This window comes from Leucopleurus acutus (genome assembly GCF_964270905.1).
Source record: "Leucopleurus acutus genome assembly, chromosome: 16".
NCBI classification, from domain to species: Eukaryota; Metazoa; Chordata; class Mammalia; order Artiodactyla; family Delphinidae; genus Leucopleurus; species Leucopleurus acutus.
This window is the reverse complement of record NC_139158.1, coordinates 18,832,056-18,850,551: the sequence shown is the minus strand read 5'-3', so window position 1 is coordinate 18,850,551 and position 18,496 is coordinate 18,832,056.

Below are 18,496 nucleotides of genomic sequence, written 5' to 3'. Positions count from 1 at the left end.
TCACCACATTTAACTTCTTCTGTCACTTTTAGGTGGTGGGAAAGATTAGGTGGGTCCTTTTGTCCGTTATCTATTTACTGGGATCCTCAGGTACTAGGCAATGGAGATTCAACAATAAACAAGACAATTCCCATCTTCTCCAAAGACCTTATATTTTGGAGTGGGGATAATAAACATATAAACGTCCAAATATAAATGTAAATATAAATCTCTCATTCAGTGGAATGCTTTGAAAAAGCAACATGTAAAATTATTAGTCCTTCTGGAAAATTGCTGGACTAGTCCATGTGGCCTAAAAATCCATGTCTAAGATCCCACTTGAGTACACAGATAGAATGTTATTCTTGGGTTAGTTTTCGAACAAGGGTAGCTGGGGAGAACACTTCCTTTCTCACCAGACGTCTCAAGCTACTTCCCTGTAGGAGTGGCTTTGGGCTGTCAGAACATTTCTTGGTCTAATATTCAAGCACAGCGTTGTTGATGGGGGTGGAGGGGATAGCCTGTTCAGTCTCTCTCCCCTTAGCTTTCCCGGATTCAAGGCAAGGAGCATACTTACAATAGCCATGAAAAGGAGGTCTGGTCTCAACAATGGAGGAAGACAGTAAAAAGAAGGTATTTTGCAGAGAAATAGTGCAAATCCCAGAGCCCAGCAGTGAGGAAACAGGCTTATATCCGTAATGGCTTATATACAACACTGATGACAAACTCTGGAACCTGCATGCAACTTTCCATATGTGCATCTGACTCTGGCTCTGTGTTGGCATGCTTGTTTCTTTTGAACTTGTATAAATTACAGTGATCTTAAGAACGGTGAAGGCAGGAGAGTTAGTGTGTGTATAAGAAAGAATGTGTTTGTGTGCTCAGTTTGTTAACAGTGTGCTCATCCCGTATCTAACATTGAGGATAAAGAAAACGAAGAAAATTTTACAACAGCTGGCAGAGTACTCTTCTCCAGAGGACCCCTGGCCCTCAACTGAATATAAACTTGCTATGGAATCAGTGTCTGTGTCCCCTCCACATTCATGTGTTGAAGTGATGGTATTTGGAGGTGGGGCCTTTAGGAGATAATTAGGTTCAGATGAGAGAGGGGCCCTTCTGATGGGATTAGCTCCCTTATAAAGAGCCATCAGGGGCTTCCCTGGTGGCGCAGTGGTTGAGAGTCCGCCTGCCGATGCAGGGGACACGGGTTCGTGCCCCGGTCCGGGAAGATCCCACGTGCCGCGGAGCCTGTGCTCAGCAACGGGAGAGGCCGCAACAGTGAGAGGCCCGCGTACTGCAAAAAAAAAAAAAAAAAAAAAGAGAGACATCAGGAGAGCTCAGCTCTTTCTATCTCTTCATCCCACCCACCACTTGAGGGTGTAGTGAGAAGGCAGCCGCTTGCAAGACAGGAAGAGAACTCTCACCAGAACCCGACCATTGCTGACACTCTGATCTCAGACTTCCAGCCTCCAGACCTGTGAGAAAATAAACTTCTGTTGTTTAAGCCACATGGTCTATGGTATTTTGTTACGGCAGCCAAAACAGACTAAGAAAGAGCTCAAATCAGCAAATATTTACTGAGTGTCATCAGGCAATATGCCAAGCCCTGGGGACATAAAATAAAAAGGCCTTTGCCTTCGAGGAACTCATAGTTTAGTAGTGGAGACTGAAAATTAGATTGCACTACACAAAGAAAATTCTCTCAAGTGACCTCCACCTACTCTTTTTCAGGGATTCTCCACATTTTCCCATTTCTTCTGTAAAACACTGTCGGGGGGCTGAACTGTGTCCTCCTCTGATACCTATGAATTTGGCCTGATTTGGAAATAGGGTCTTTGTAGAGGTAATTAAGAAACTCAAGATGTGATCAGACTAGATTTAGGGTGGACTCTAAATCCAATGACTGGTGTCCTTGTAAGAGAAAGGAGGGGGAGATTTGAGATACACACAGAGGGGACAACCATGGAAAAGTAGAGGTAGAGATTGGCATCTGTCAGGGAAGGAACCCAAGGATATCCAGAGCCACAGGAGGTCAGAGAGAGGCATGGTTCCAGAAGGAACCAACCCTGCCAACACCTTGATTTTAAACTTCTGGCCTTCAGAACAGGGAGTAAATTTCCATTGTTTATAGCCACCAAATTTGTAGAACTCTGTTACGGTTATCTCCTGGTTGTTGGAGGATTGAATGAGCTAAGATGTGTAAAGGGACTAGAACAGTGCCAGGCAAGTGGTGAGAGCTACATAAATAAGTACTAGCCATCAGCACTCAGTGATTTCCTCATTCTACAACTTTTTACTGAGCATCACTTTTGGGCCAGCACTGTGATTCTACCTCAATTTTGCATTGAAAGGTTTCAATGGATTGCATGTTAGTGTCCCCCCCGAAATTCATATGTTGAAATCCTAACTTCTGTTAGGATTTCAGTACCATCAATGTGATGGTATTAGGAGAGGCGGAGCCTTTGTGAGGAAAGGAGGTCATGAGAGTGGAGCCCTCGTGAATGGGATCAGTGCCCTAATAAAAGGGACCCCAGAGAGTTCTTTTCCCCTCTTTCCACCACATGAAGACACAATGAGAAGTCTGCAGCCCAGAAGAGGGTCTTCATCAGAACCCCACCAAGATGGCATCCTGATCTCAGACATCCAGCCTCTAGAACTGTGAGAGATAAATTTATTTTGTGTATAAGCTACCCAGTCAGTGGGGCTTTGCTATATCAGCCTGAACTAAGACAGAGGTGTTTGTTTGTTTGTTTGTTTTAACATCTTTATTGGAGTATAATTGCTTTACAATGGTATGTTAGTTTCTGCTTTATAACAAAGTGAATCAGCTATACATATACATATATCCCCATATCTCCTCCCTCTTGCATCTGCCTCCCACCTTCCCTATCCCAGCCCTCTAGGTGGACACAAAGCACCGAGCTGATCTCCCTGTGCTATGCAGCTGCTTCCCACTAGCTATCTATTTTACATTTGGTAGTGTATATATGTCCATGCCACTCTCTCACTTCGTCCCAGCTTACCCTTCCCCCTCCCCGTGTCCTCACAAGTCTATTCTCTACATCTGTGTCTTTATTCCTGTCCTGCCCCTAGGTTCTTCAGAACCATTTTTTCTTTTAGATTCCATATATATGTGTTAGCATACGGTATTTGTTTTTCTTTTTCTGACTTACTTCACTCTGTGTGACAGACTCTAGGTCCATCCACCTCACTACAAATAACTCAATTTCGTTTCTTTTTATGGCTGAGTAATATTCCATTGTATATATGTGCCACATCTTCTTTATCCATTCATCTGTCGATGGACACTTAGGTTGCTTCCATTAAGACAGAGGTTTTATGTTATGTGCCTTATTGGACATTACCTTGTATGTGAACTACATTCCAAAGCCCTCCAAAGGGGCTTTTTGTCTGAAACAAATGTTTGACATTCATAATCACCCAAGATGTCAAAGGGAATAGAAATACTGCATGTTTATAAATGCATTTTTCCTCATATTATTGGAAAAAGAGAAAATTCCTGAAAAGCAGAAAAGAAAATAATCATCCATGATTTGATGCATAGCCACTATTTACATTCTAATGTCTTCGGGGCTTTTTTTATGCATAGTTTTTTTTCACATAATTATATCTATTCTCTATATGCAATTTTTATCTTTCTTTTTTTCGACTATTATATCACAAGCATTTTCCATATTATACAGATTTTGTGAACATTGCATTTTATGACTCCATAATGTTTCGTGCTAGGATTATGGCATGGCTTATTTAACCAAACATTTAAATTAAAAATTTTTTTTCACTATTAAATATGCTGTTGTGATGATAATCTTGTTGCATAAACTCACCCCCTTCCAGTCCCCAGCCCACCACCAGTATTTCAAGTGACTTCATTAAGCTACATATTCCAATGTGTAATTACTGGATCAAAGGGTGTGACCATTTTAAGGCATTGGATACACACTTAAAAGTGCTCTCTTAAAAAAGGCTGTGCCAGTTTACACTCTGATATGCAATGTTAAGTACGTACCCATTTTGCCACACTTGTGTTAATATACCTATTATCATTTAAAAAGACCAGCTAATTTGAAAAGCAAGAAATGTGGTTATTTTATTTGCATGGCTTTGATTAGTAGTAATATTGAACATTTTTCCCATGTTTGTTAAACTGTAACATTTCCTCTCTGGGGAAATATCTGTTTAGACCCTTTCTATATTCATCCATCAGTATCTTTGTTTTTCTTAAAGATGTTTATTAATTCAAATATAAAAATACATGGTTCCTTTTTGTTATATTTCCTTCAGATGTGTTTCCCTGTTTATTGTTTTCCTTTTAAGTTTGATTTTTTTTTTTTATGGACAGAAGATTTAAATTTTTTGTAACCACATCTGCCCATCTTTTCCTTTGTGATTTTTTTAATCTTTTCTAAATCTACTCACTTCTCTGCAGAAGCTTGATATTCATTTCTCTTTTCTTATTGTTTATTTATGCTTCGATTAAAAAGTAACTCTTTGCTCTATCTAGAATTTGTTTGGGTGCATGACATTGAAGAGACTTTTCACATGGCTAATCATTTGTCCCAATATGATTTATTCAGTAATCTTATGTTTTCCCTTCTTTATTATATAGTAAATTCTCACATATAGTGGAGTATAATCTAAGCCATATGTTATGTTTAGTTGAACCAATGTACCACATTGTTTAAATGACTATATTTTCAAAGTCTGTTTAAATACCTATTCATGCTGGTCCCCAGGTAGTTCAGGTTTAAGGAGAGACATCTGGAATGAACTGTCTTTACTCTTTCTCCTGCCTCACAGCAAGAAACCTGTTTGAAGACAAACAATGGTGATAGTGACGTCACCATAAAACAAAGAATAATGCCAATCCCAGGAAACATGTCCACCTGAAAAGATCTTTTGTTCTTTTTCTTTTCATTTCAGCTTAATTGAAGTATATTTGTACAACATGGTGATTTGATATACATTTTGAAAGGATTCCCCTGACCTAGTTAATTAACACATCCATCACCTCACATGTTTATCTTTGTGTGTGTGTGTGTGTGAGAATATTTAAGTTCTATTCTCTTAGCAAATTTCATTTATACAGAACAGTGTTATCAACTGTAGTCACCAGGTTATACATTAGATCCTCAGACCTTATTCATTTTATAACTAGAAGTTTGTACCTTTTTACCAGCCTCTCCCCATTTCCCCCATCCCCAGCTCTTGGCAACCACTTTTCTAATCTCTGTTGTTATGAGTTTGACGTTTTTTTTTTTTTACGATTCCACATATAAAGGATACCATGCAGTATTTGTCTTTGTCTGGCTTATTTTACTTAGCATAATGCCCTCAAGTTCCACCCAAGTTATGAAAAATGGCGGCATTTCCTTCTTTCTCAGGGCTGAACAATATTCCATTGTATAAATATACTACATCTTTATCCATTCATCCATTGACAGATGCTTAGGTCATTTTCATATCTTGGCTATTGTGAATAATGCTGCAGTGAACGTGTGAGTGCAGATATCTTTTGGGGATAGTGATTTCATCTCCTTTGGATGCATACCCAGAAGTGGGATGGCTGGTAGCTCTCTTTTTAATTTTTTGAGGAACCTCCATACTGTTTTCCGTGTTGGCTTCACCATTTTACATGCCCACCAGCAGTGCACAAGGGTTCCCTTTTCTCCACATTCTCACCGACATGTGGTACCTCTTGCCTTCTTGAGGACAGCCATCCTAACAGGTGGGAGGGGATAGCTCATAGTGGTTGATTTGCATTTCCCTGATGTTTAGTGATGTTGAGCATCCTTTCGTGTGCCTGTTGGCCATCTGTTTGTCCAATCACTGATCCTCAAAGATGATTTTGTGTCCAGCTCTCCTCTGTTGTCCACCCTGACGTCTACTCTTGTTACTCCAAGTTGGGACTGGGAGTTGAAAGAGGACGAGCTTCCTGGAGATGAGTTTTATTCTCACCCTCACCATGTGCAGCATTGTAGATCCCTTGGGTGACCAGAGCTCACTTCTTCACTAGTTTTTCTTCCATTTACCTCTGCCTGAATTTCCTTCTTCCCCTCCAGCCTGACAAGTGCCTTGCCATCATGGGCACCCACTGACTTGCTTTCTTTCTCAGAGGATTTCATTTCTTCCTGACAGGAGGCAGATGCCCCCCACCCAAGGTCAAAACCTTATTCTTAAATCCTTGGAATACATCTTTGTCAACTTCCAGACCTGATGATTTTCAGATTTTGTTACTTCTAATTTTCCTCACGTATTCTCAAGTCCTTTGTTACACACAGCAGGGGATGAGAAAAGCTAAATTAGAGGGATGTAGAATTCATGGCAGGAAAGGGGGACCAAGGAGCTATTCCATAGGAAAACCCTCCAGGCTATCTAAGTGGAACTCCACGTCTCCCAGAAGTTAAAGGAGCAATATTCAGTACACATGCTGCCCGAAACAGTCAGGCAGGAACCTCTAGCCAACAGGGCAAACAGATCACAGGACATTAATACTCCACCATATCTGCAGGCCAGCTGAGACTTGTCATCCTCTCATCTTGCTATAGGAGCTGATAGTCTCTGTTTAGCATTTTGAAAATGAATTCAGATTCTAAAAGGGCATGTTTTCAAAATCCATCAGAACAAAGCCCGTGAAAGGTCTGAGCAGATCATACCACTATGGATCAGATATCCGCAAAGGCGCCAGGTGTAGTAAAAATACCCAGGGCAGAATTTATTCGTTCACTTGTTTACTTATTCATTCATTCATGCAACAAATACTTACCAAATTCTTACTCTGTGCAGGCATTCTTCTCATCCTAGAACTTGGGATCCAGTGGTGAAATCAGCCTGGTCTAATGGAGAAAACATTCTAGCCAAATCAAATGGAGGAGACAGGTAACACAATGCATTATTTCTCCTTCAGTCTTCTTTTTCAACCTTCTGCATTAACGCTTATAAATGAAATGTGGAAATCTAATCTGGTTGCGGTTTACTGGTAATCAGTAGAGATACTTTCCACACAGGCAACGCTGCTGGAAGCTACGTGGTGAATATGTATTGTGACTCTTATAAATATGTTTCTGCTTAGCACTGCCTCTTGAGAAGAAATGATTTCACACCCACTGGGAATCTGCATCTGAGCTATTTTGCTAGTAAAACAACCAAAGGACAGATAACAGACAGTTCTTCCCACGTGGGATCAGAGAAACTGGAGATGTCTGAGGGGGTGGCAGAGTCTTTTCTAGTAGATCCACCCAATATAGCAGGTTGTTTGAAAACAAAGAAAAAAAATATTTTTCTTTCCCCTAAGGGGTTAAAAAAGGGAGGGTGGGGGGGAAATGAACATTCAAATAAGGAAGATTCAAGATTAGTTATAGATACTTTATGGGCTTAACTGAGAGTTGGGAAATTCTTAATTATAAGTTAAAATCTCTTGACTTCTTTATTTGATTCTGCAAATCCATACTTAGCCATGGCTTATTATTGGCCTCGCAGTGTTTGGCATAGAGTGGGCCCTAAATGAGTTTCTTTCTTTCTTTTCTTTTCTTTTCTTTTTTTTTTTTTAAACAGGGCACTGTGACAGATTCTGGAGATATAAGATACTGCCATTAGCCTTAAGAAGGGAAGACAATTTTGTGAACAGCTAACTCTAATGCAATAATTACCAATGTTTATTAAGCTCTTACTGTATTCCAGGCACCAGGCTCAACACTTAATGCCTGTTACCGCCTTTAAATCTTGTAACAATCCTATGAAATGGGCACTAATGTCTTCTTTGGTTAAGGATGAGGACACAGATGCTGAGAGAGGTTCACAATACTACGCAGGAATGGTGATTGGAACCCAGATCTTTGTGATTCAAATGTCTACATGCTTGAGTACCCAGCTGCCTGGCCTCTCTCGCTGTCTCTGTTGCCTTGCAGGTATGGGTAATGTCTCTAGAAGGCAGGACAGGGAAGGTGGCTGGTTCTCCTGGAGGAGGGTTTGGAAAATGTTCACCGGGAAAGTGCATTTCACTAGGCACCTTGAAGGTTTCTAGCATGGGTGAGCTGGGTGATTCAGCATGCCGTTAACTGAGACGCTGGACACTGTACCACATCATTTTGCTGCTAGTCTGGTTTTGTCCTGGTGACCCCAACCGGGTAACTGCAAACTCATCCATCTTGATGGGCACCTCAGTGTCTGGATTGAGAGGAGAACTTGGCCCCCCTTCCAGCCCCTCTTCCTCGATCAGTGACTGAGGCTGTCTCCCTGACAGTGGGGCCTTCCTCCCTGTCTGGATGCCCTCTGGATCTCCATTTCTATTGTGACTTCATGCTGGGCAGTGCTGACTTTGGGCTGAGCTACCACTTCTGTTATTGACAAACGCACACTGGAAAATCGACCCAGTCGTCTAGGTTTTCTCTCTTAGTCTGTAACCAACCTTCACTCTGCAATCCCATCAGTGTGGATTCCAGTGCAGTGGCTCCATTAAGTCCCAGCTAATGGCCTTTTCATTCCCCTTCTATCATGCAGTTCACCCCACTTCTGGCCATAGGAAAAGGGCTGCAGCGTTGCTCTCGGAGCTGGGCAAGAAGGATCCCTGTGCTTTGGAGGCCCCATCCTGGTTCCCTTCTGTCTATGTCCCCCTCCCCACACCACCCACACACATTATGAAAACTTGTCATGCCAAGGAACATACATATCCAGAGGCAGTGCCCTCCTAGACCACAGTCTGCTCATCAGAATCCTGCAATTCCCTGTTCAAATGGCCCCATGCCCACTTTCAGGACCTGTTCGGGGGTCTTCCCGTGTCTGTCTTCCAGAGGGTGGGTTATGCTGGTATGTGCCTTCCTAGGCCTCAGGGCTGTTTGTGGCAGAGTGTGGACAGGCTTGGACATGCAGTCTAGGGTATACACAGGCTTGTACAAGAGGATGTGGTGTAGAACAGAGCTGAGAGTGGGCCAAGGGCTCAGAGGTGGCTTTCCCCATACATGGATTGGGTTTGAGAACTCTGCAAGTGAACTTGGCCTTCTAGGTTGTTGTGAAGGTATATTTATCAAGGAAGCAGGCTAGAACATATGTTATTTAGGTTTTCATTTTGTTAACTATTTAACATATGGTATATGGGCCTTGTGTTTTTACTCTTGCCGTTGGCCCTTGCGAATCTTAGAGGTGAGCAGACCATTGTACTCTTATCTTTTATGAAGGAACCAAATCTGGACAATTTTTTTCTTTCTCCCAGGGAAAGGTGCATCTTGGTGTATTTCTTGCGAACATGAAGATGTTAGTTCTGGGCACAGTCACAATATGCCAGATGGTACCCAGGTACCAACTGCTAACTATTGATGAATTATACGATTTAGAGACTAGAAAATCCTGACTGCTTTCTATATGGCCCTATGGTAGCTCATGGGATGTGGGAAAGATTTACTGCCTTGTTTAAACAGAAAGGACCACATGTCAAGTGAGCAGGGAAATTCACCTCTCAAAGAGGACCCTTCCTATGTTTTATCACAAATCCCTATTATCATAAACCAGCCATTATGGTAAGCCAAGCACTTTCATACGTAACTCACATGAATTACATTTTATGGAATATTATTGGGAACCAATCACTCTTCTTTCCTCATTCAACCTCTTGGAAATAACCCACATAGAAGTCATACACTCTTATCACATTGCTTTTGCTAAGAGATCTTGTATTAGTTATACACTGCTGTGTAAGAAATTGCCCCCAAAACTTAACAGCTTAAAATAGAAGCACTTAGGAATCCGGGTGTGGCTTAGGTGGGTTCTCTGGCTGAGGGTCTCTCAATCAGCTACAATCAAGTTGTGGCCAGGGCTGCTCCATAAGGCTCAGCTGCAGGGGAGGGAGTCCTCTTCCAAGCTCATTCACCTGGTTGTTGGTGGGATTCACTTCTTCATGGGCTGTGGGACTGAGCCTGCCCTCAGTTTGTGCCACCTGAGTTTCTCCACAGGGCAGCCCACAGCAGGGCAACTTGCTTCAGCAGAGGAAGAAGAGAAAAGAGCTTGAGAAAAAAAGTGCGAGCAAAACAGAAGTCACAGTGTTTTGTAACCTAATCTTGGAAGTGACCGTGGGATACAACATTCTAAGATGTTCCCCTGGTGTACACATCCTGTATGACCCAGGAGTGTGAATATGATGGGCTGGCACTCCCATGATTCTATTATATCATATGGCCAAAAGGATTTTGCAAATGTAATTAAAGTCTTAGATCAGTTGACCTAAAGATAGGGAGATTATCTGGGTGGAACTGACTTAATTACATGAGGCCTTTAGAAGGGTAGCTACCACATGTGTATTTAATGAGTCTGGGTCTCAAGGTCAGAGATGAGGGAAGTCAGAGATTCAAAGCACAGGAAGGGTTAGACATGCTCTTGCTGACTTGAAGATGAAAGGGGCCATGTGGCAAGGAATGCAGGTAGCCCCAGTAGCTGAGAGCAGCCCACAGATGACAGCCAGGAAGGGAACAGGAACCTTAGTGCTTCAACTGCAAGAACTGAATTCTGCAAACAGCAAGAATGGGCTTGGAAGTAGATTTTCCTCCAGAATCTGTAGACAAGGACTCAGCCTGCCCCACACCTTGATTTCACATTCGTGACACTTAGAGCAGAGAACCCAGGTAACCTATACCCAGATTCCTGGCCCACAGAAAGAGTGAGATAATAAATGCGTATTGTTTTCAGCTTCTCTGTGTGTGGTGATCTGTTATGCAGTGTTATAGACTGAATTGTGTCTCCTACCCTCAAATTCACATGTTAAAGCCCTACCTCCCAGTGTGATTGTGTTTGGAGATAAGAACAATGAGGTAATTAAGGTTAAATGAAGTCATAAGGTGACTGATCCAAACAGAAAGCTCACTCACTCTTTCCATACACACTCACCAAGGAAAGACCATGTAAGGATGCAGTAAGAAGGCGGCTGTCTACAAGCCAGAAAGAGAGCTCTCACCAGAAACCGAATTGGCTGGAACCTTGATCTGGGACTTCTAGGCTCCAGAACGGTGGAAAAATAAATGTCTGTTGTTTAAGCCCCCTCATCTGTGGTATTTTGTTATGCAGCCCAAGCTAATATATGCAGTGATAGAAAACCAACAGTAACTTTGCATCACTGTTGCTGTTTTGTTCATTAAAGGTAAAGTCACTAGATCCAGCCTACACTCAGGGGGAGGGGTTCCCTAGGGTGTAACACTAGGTGATGGGGATCATTGCATGCCAGCTTAGAAGTCTACCTGCCACAGTTATATTTAACAAAAAATACAACAACAAAACGAAAATATCATTTAGCACATATACCAAACAGGGTGCAGTAGGTGAACTGCACCCTGAGAATATTGGGGTAATTCCAGTCCTCAACACCATCCACTCCTTGTGCAGTTGTGGCAGTTTTCTATTTCCCATGTGGGCACGGCAAACCTTGGGGCAACTTGCTTCTCTGTTCAGCTGGGTGGCAATGTGGCGTAGTAGTGCTTGGCACATAGTAAGTTAAAGTCCCAGTTCTGCACCTTCCTAGGTATGTGGTCTTCTTGAGCAAATTACTTATATATTCTGAAACTTTGTTTTCTGACATATAAAATGGGCATAAGAAGAATACTTGACCCACAACATCATTAAGAGGAATAAATATGCTGATGCATGCAAATGTAGAGCACAGTGCCTGGCATATAGTAGATGCTTAAAATTTTTATTTATGTTAACAAAATTTAATCTGAGTATATTTTAAAGATCTTATTGGCTTTATTCAATGATTCATGAATTGGACAGCATCCAATCTAGCAGATGCAAAGGAGCTCCAAAGAGCTGCACAAGGAAAGAGATTTTATAGGCAGAAGGAACAAGGAAGTTGGATAAGGCAAAAAGCCGATTGGTTATTGCAGGTTTACTAGGGAATGGCAGGGGCTTATCAGACGATTACCTAATTAATTCTCATCAAGTTATTTCTGAGTGATTGGTTTAAGATTCCACTTCTGGGGACTTCCCTGGCAGTCCAGTGGTTAAGACTCTGTGCTTCCATTACAGGGGGCATGGGTTCGATCCCTGGCTGGGAACCTAATATCGCACAAGCCATGCGGCATAGCCAAAAAAACAGAAAAGATTCACTTCTGGGAGAGCTGAAACATTTATTGAATCTCAGTCTGGTGACATGGGACTTAGCACAAGTGACTCCATTTTGGGTCTGTTGTCTTGTCTTTAATGTCTATTATTAATATCATTATCAGGAAGGTCTCCTGGGCTACCTACAATGCCACAGACACGTGATGATGTCTGCTCTTCATCGGAGTAAACAGTTGATCTTATTCATATATTTTATTTCACTTAATCTTTACAGCACACCCTATGAGATAGGTATTTATTATACCCAACTTACAAATAACAAACTTATTAAACCGTAGGGCGGCTAAGCAATGTCATACAGCAATTTAGCAATGAAGTTAGGATTCCCTGACTCTGAATCCCATTGCTTCCCACTCCACTGAGCTGCCTTTACTGATATCCTGATGCATTTACTGACGCCTTTACTGGGTTTCATGGGGCTCCAGATTTTAGCATCACCAGGTTACATAAAAGAGCTCATCTTCTTTACATAGAGAGCACTTTTGGCCCAAGCAGAGGTTTTCCTTCATCCTGGATTCCCAGGTCACCAGGACAACTGAAATTATTTAAATTTTTTACCATTCCTCACTTTCACTTTTTACATTCTAAAACACCTCAAAAAGCCAGGCCTGTTGGGAGGATTCCACACAGCTCTCTGGGAGAGCATGTGAGTGGTTGGAAGGGTGGGTTGAAGCCAAATTCTCCAGATCTTCCCCAGCCTGGCTTGTGTTTCATCACCTACAGCCCTGGGGCTTTGTGTCTGAGGCTGAATGTGGGGACGGGGGAGGGCTGGGTGTAAATTCTTCCACCCCCATCAGTGCTGCTGGGCCTCTGGGAGCACTGTAGAGATGCAGTCCATTAAGGAATTAGCTTGGTGCTAATGCTTTCCACTGAGAAGCTATTCTGCTGGGGCCTCCCGAGGGGTAGCTGAAAGTGTTTCATTCCTATTCATTCTATTCTCTGCATTCCCCAATTTAATGAGGTCTTTACTTTTGCCTTTAAAGAGTGCTCTCACCCCTGTGGTGTCTAGCTGTTAGCTGGAATTTGAATACAGAAGGGAGCAGGGAAAGAAGGGAAGAGAGGGAGCACAAGGGTAACCCCACGCGCACTGAGAAGGAGCTGGCTATCTCTGGCTCCCCATCTTTGGTCAGCCCTGCTTCTGCCTTTCCTGAAATTCCAAATTTTGTGTCTCAAAGACCTCCCACCTACTGGCTGAACCAACCCCAGTTACAGAGCAGACTTCCTTGGGGGCACAGAGCTTGTTAATAGTCTCCACCCCCAGACCAGTAGGGATCAGAATAAATTCATATTCTCAGAAAATAGAGCCAACACAATAGCTGGGCCTCTGGCTGCCTCCACTGTCTCTGCTCCTTCCCAGGCTCTGTTGGCGGCAATCAGACAACCCTCACTGGACAGAGAGTTCCAGCAGATACTTGGATGCCCACAGAGTGTTGAAGGCAGAACTTCTGGAATATGGAGTTTCATTCAGTGTTTATTCCATTCAAGAGACAGGGCTTCTAGCTTGATCGACCTCCCAGTGATACTGCTAAATGCTCTAGATTCACCCTTAGCCTCAAGCTCAAAGCCAGCATAACTCTCCAGAGCCCTCTTTACTCTTGCTACTTTCACCCACAATGGGCAGGTCTCCCCATTCTATAACCACAACTTGTCAGACTCCTAAATATTCCCCAGGTGACTGAACTTCTTGTTACCATGGCCTAAGTGATCGCTTCCCCATCTTTTACAGATGCCTCCAAGAATTAGTGTTGAGAGAGCCATATAGCCCTGGACTTTGTCTACATTGTTTAGTTCCCCTCTCTGTGCCAAGTTAGTTTTATCAGTGCCAGTCCCAATTTCCTACCATCATCCTATGACATCAGAAGAAATCTCAGAAGCTGATTTTATTCTTTGCTCTCTGTTTGTATATCTTTATTATAACCAGTACATTTCTTTCAACCTGGAATGGACTTACCAATAACAGAATGGAACTGACCTTAGCTTCTGGAAGAACTCAATGCAGTAAGCCACTGCAGAAGACTGTCTTTACATAAGTTGCTGGTAGCAGTCACCAGGCATCAAATTCAGAGTCCCAGGCAATTTTTCAATGCCCACATGGTCTGAAAAAAAACACTTCTTGCATATAGAGCTTGGCCCAATTTTTACTTCATTCAAGAGATTGGGCCTCCATCTTCATTGGCCATGCTATAGTCCTCCCAGTGACCCTACTTAATGCCATAGACTCAGCTTTAGCCACAAGTTCAACCCCAGCCTGTCTAGAACACTTAGACATGCTTAGGTATTCAGAAACTGGGTCAACAGCAAGGAGAAGTAAACTAAGATATGGCATGATGGAAGATTGAGGCACCACCATGAAATCAGTCTGATCCCTGTCCAACTACAAGAGAGTGACAAACTCAGACTGGGACTACCCTATCAGTTAGTGTTCAAAGTCAGGCAGCTGTCGGCAGTGGTGTTACAGGAGAATGGTTCCTTCTTAATGTCACCTGACCTCATCTGAGGCTAAACATGGTTCTTTACTTTGGCTGCACATTAGAATCACCAAGGGAGCTTTAGATATATCAGATGCCTGGTCTCCATAAACAGAGATGATGACTTAATTGGCCTGGGCATTAGCAGTTTTGGAAAACTCCCCATGTCATTGTAATGGGCAAGTACTGCAATGATGAGAACTACTGACCAAAAATGAATAGGACTCAGTTATTGATGGTGGCAACCAGACTGAAGGCTCTAGCTCTGACTTGGAAATGGAATATGAGGCAGAAGAAAAAAACAAACCTAATCATAGACTAGGCCAACCTAGATAAATTTGGTGATTTCTTCCAAATCCACCAGCTGCAGTCTAGCCAGGTCTTCCTCCCCAACCAACTGAAAGGCTGAGGTTCCTAGTGGACCACCAGAAAACTCTCTGGTGCGTTTTGGTTAAAGGACTGGACTGAACTGAGTTTAGGAGTGAAGGGCCTCACTGACCACACCTGGATGAGTCAGGGACTGACATTTTGGTAACATCACTCTTCCCATTAACATTACATCCTTAATATTATTCTCTGGCATAAAATCCTTCCAGGAGTCTCCTTTAAATTGTTACAATAAGAGGAGGCTATAGACCTGAGATGCATAGAAGATAAAATGGGCCATTGAAGAGCCTTATTTTTTGAGTGAAATGGACCAACTATATTCTTTTTACACAGTTAACCAGGGAAGAAAACCATCTGAAAACAAACCTTGCGGATGATGGCAATTTGCAGAGAGGAGATTGAGCCTGGAATGTGGTGTAGGAGGTAAGCAATGCTAACGGCCAATGATCCATTAGCTTGTGGAGTTGAGCAACTATTGGGTTTGCTACCAACCGCATCCAAGTGGGAGCCTTTCAGGGACGTGCAATGGCTGTCAGTCCTCGGAATAAAGCTGTGTGAGGCTGGTGGCTGTGTGAGCTGTCATTGGCTGGTTTCAATGAGCAGATGTTGCCTAACATAGCTCAGTCTCATTTCTATACAAGCTGCCCATGCCCATCCCAGGCAACCTCTGAGCAAGGGCCTTTGCTTCCCCACAATCTGCAGTGCCTTGGTTCTAGGTGAAAATGGACAGAGGCTGCAGGGGTTGCTCCTAAAACCGATTTGGGGGGAGGGAATAGATAAACTCACCACTTAATCATACACTTTTCTCATGGCTAACGTGTTGTCGCTCACAGTCTACTTTTTGCTGGGACAGTACAAAGAATCTTATGTTTATTTATATAGAATATTTATCAAGTGTCTACTTTGGGAAGGGACTATTGTAGGCACAGAGGATGGAGCAGTGAGCACAATAGATAAGCTTCTGCCTTCAGAGTGCTAATCGTCTAGTAGGAGACAAAAAAGAACCAGGGATACCTATAAATAAATAAATATCAGTAAGCATAAAAGCCATGAGGAAAACAATACAGGGTGACCTGAGTATCAAGAAGTCAGCACAGGGAATGATAGAAAAAATAGACTAATTGGACTTGATCAAAATGAAAAGCTTTTGTGCTGCCATGGAAGTGATACAGTGAAAAAGGCAACCTAATTTTTATTTTTTAAGTAAAGGGCCAATGATCTGAATAGATAGTTCTCCAAAGAAAATATACAAGTGACCAATAAACACATGAAAAGTTGTTCAACATCATTAGCCATCAGTCAAGTACAATTTGAAACTGTAATAAGATACGACTTTACACCTATTAAGGGAGCTATAATAAAAAACACAGATGAGAAGTGTAAGCAAGGACATGGAGAAATTGGAGCCCTCATATGCTGCTGGTGAGAATGTAAAAGGATTTGGCTACTTTGGAAAGGGTCTGGCAGTTCCCCCCCCGCCCCCCGCAAAATTAAACATAGAGTTAGCATATGACCCAGCAGATCCACTCCTATGTATATACTCAAGAGAAATGAAAACACGTGCCCACACGAACACTTGTATGTGAATGTTCCTAGCAGCATGACTGTAGTAGTCAAAAAGTGGAAACAACCCAGATGTCCATCGAATGATGAATGGATAAATAAAATGTGGTATACCTATACAATGGGATATTACTTGGCAATAAAAAGTAATGAAGTACTGATACATGCTACAACATGGATGAACCTTGAAAACATTATGCTAAGTGAAAGAGGCCACTCACAAAAGCTTCCATTGTCTGATTCCATTTATATGAAATGTTCAGAAGGAGCAAAGCGACTGAGCCAGCAGGTAGACTAATGTTTGTCTAGGGACAGCAGGAAGTGGGGAGAAGGGGAGTGACTATGGGTTTTTGGAGGAGAGAGAAAAACGTTCTAAAATTGATTGTGGTGATAATTGCACAGCTTTGTGAAGATACTAAAAAACTACTGAATTGTATTCTGTACTTTAAATAGTGATGTTCTATGGCATATGAGTTATGGCTCAGTAAAGATTTTATTAAAAGAAGATGAAGAAGAAGGAGAATAAAGTAGCAGCATCTGCCCCCCCTCCAGCCATAGAAGGATTAAGGATTTGGGGGAAGCATTCTGTGCAGAGAGAATAGGTAATGTAAGTGCCCTAGCTTTTCTGTTTGATATTTTGTGGTAAAATAAAAAGAACATGGGTTTGGGGCCAGGCACATCATCGTCTGAATCCCATACTGACCATTTACCAAGATTAGCTTCCTTTAAAAGTTTTTTTAAGCTTTCTTCTTTGAGAACTTACTGTGTACTAGATATTGCGCTAATAGATTTCCATGCACTGATGTAATTTCCTCCGAGGGAGGTGGTATTATCTTCTTCTTACAGGAAGATGAGACCCAAAGTGCCTGTAACCACTACATGATACTGGGGGAATGACCTGGGATATGCACATCATCTTCTTGGCTCTTAAGTACCTCATTTATGAAGTGGAGATAATATCTACCCAACATGGCCCTGTAGATGGAAACCCATGTGTACCTAGCAGTGTGCCTAGAATTACTTTAAAAGTTTTAAGTTTTTATATTAAAAAAAAATTATATGATTATTTTTTATGAATGTCTTATTTCCACATTCGATTGTGAGCTTTTTAAGAAGTGGCAATGATTTACATGCCTTTCTAATTTTAACCTTATGGTACAACAAAACTGGGTTTGGTATTTGTGGCAGGTTAAATAATGGCTTCCCCCTCAAAAGATATGTCCAAATCCTAACTTCCAGATCCTGAGAATGTTACTTTATTTGGAAAAAAGTTCTTTGCAGATGTAATTAAGATAAAGATCTTGAGATGAGATCATTCTGGATTACCCATATGGGACCTAAATAGAAAGACAAGTGTCTCTATTAAAGACACAGACACCAAGGAGAAAGCCATGTGAAAATAAAAGCAGAGGTTGCAGTTATATATTCACAATCTAAAGAACACCTGGAGCTGCTAGAAACTGGAACGAGCAAAGAAAAATCAGAGTGGGGCCCAACCAACACCTTGATTTCAGACTTCTGGCCTCCAGAACTGTGAGATAATACATTTCTGTTGTGTTAAGCCACCCAGTTTGTTACAGCATCCATAGGAAACTAATATGATACTTATGAAGAGTTAGATTATGAATAAATAAATATTAGATTATGAATAAATAGCTATTGATTGATTGAGGGTGTTAACAACAAAGGCCACCAAGAAACAAGGAATAAAGGGAGGATTGTAATTAGTAATTTTTGAGCACAAGACACTGTCGTGATACTTTCACAGCTATTAACTTCTCTCACGCTGGAGCCAGTCAGTATGGTTAATTGTATGGATTTTGAAGTTAGAGCCAGGCGCAAGCCTTGCTCCCACCACCTATTTTATATATGATACCAGGCAATCAGTGTCATTTATGTATATCTCAGTTCCTCCATCTGTAAAATGGGAAAAATCATTGCATCTAAGGTGGCTGTGTAGAGTAATGAGAAGTAAA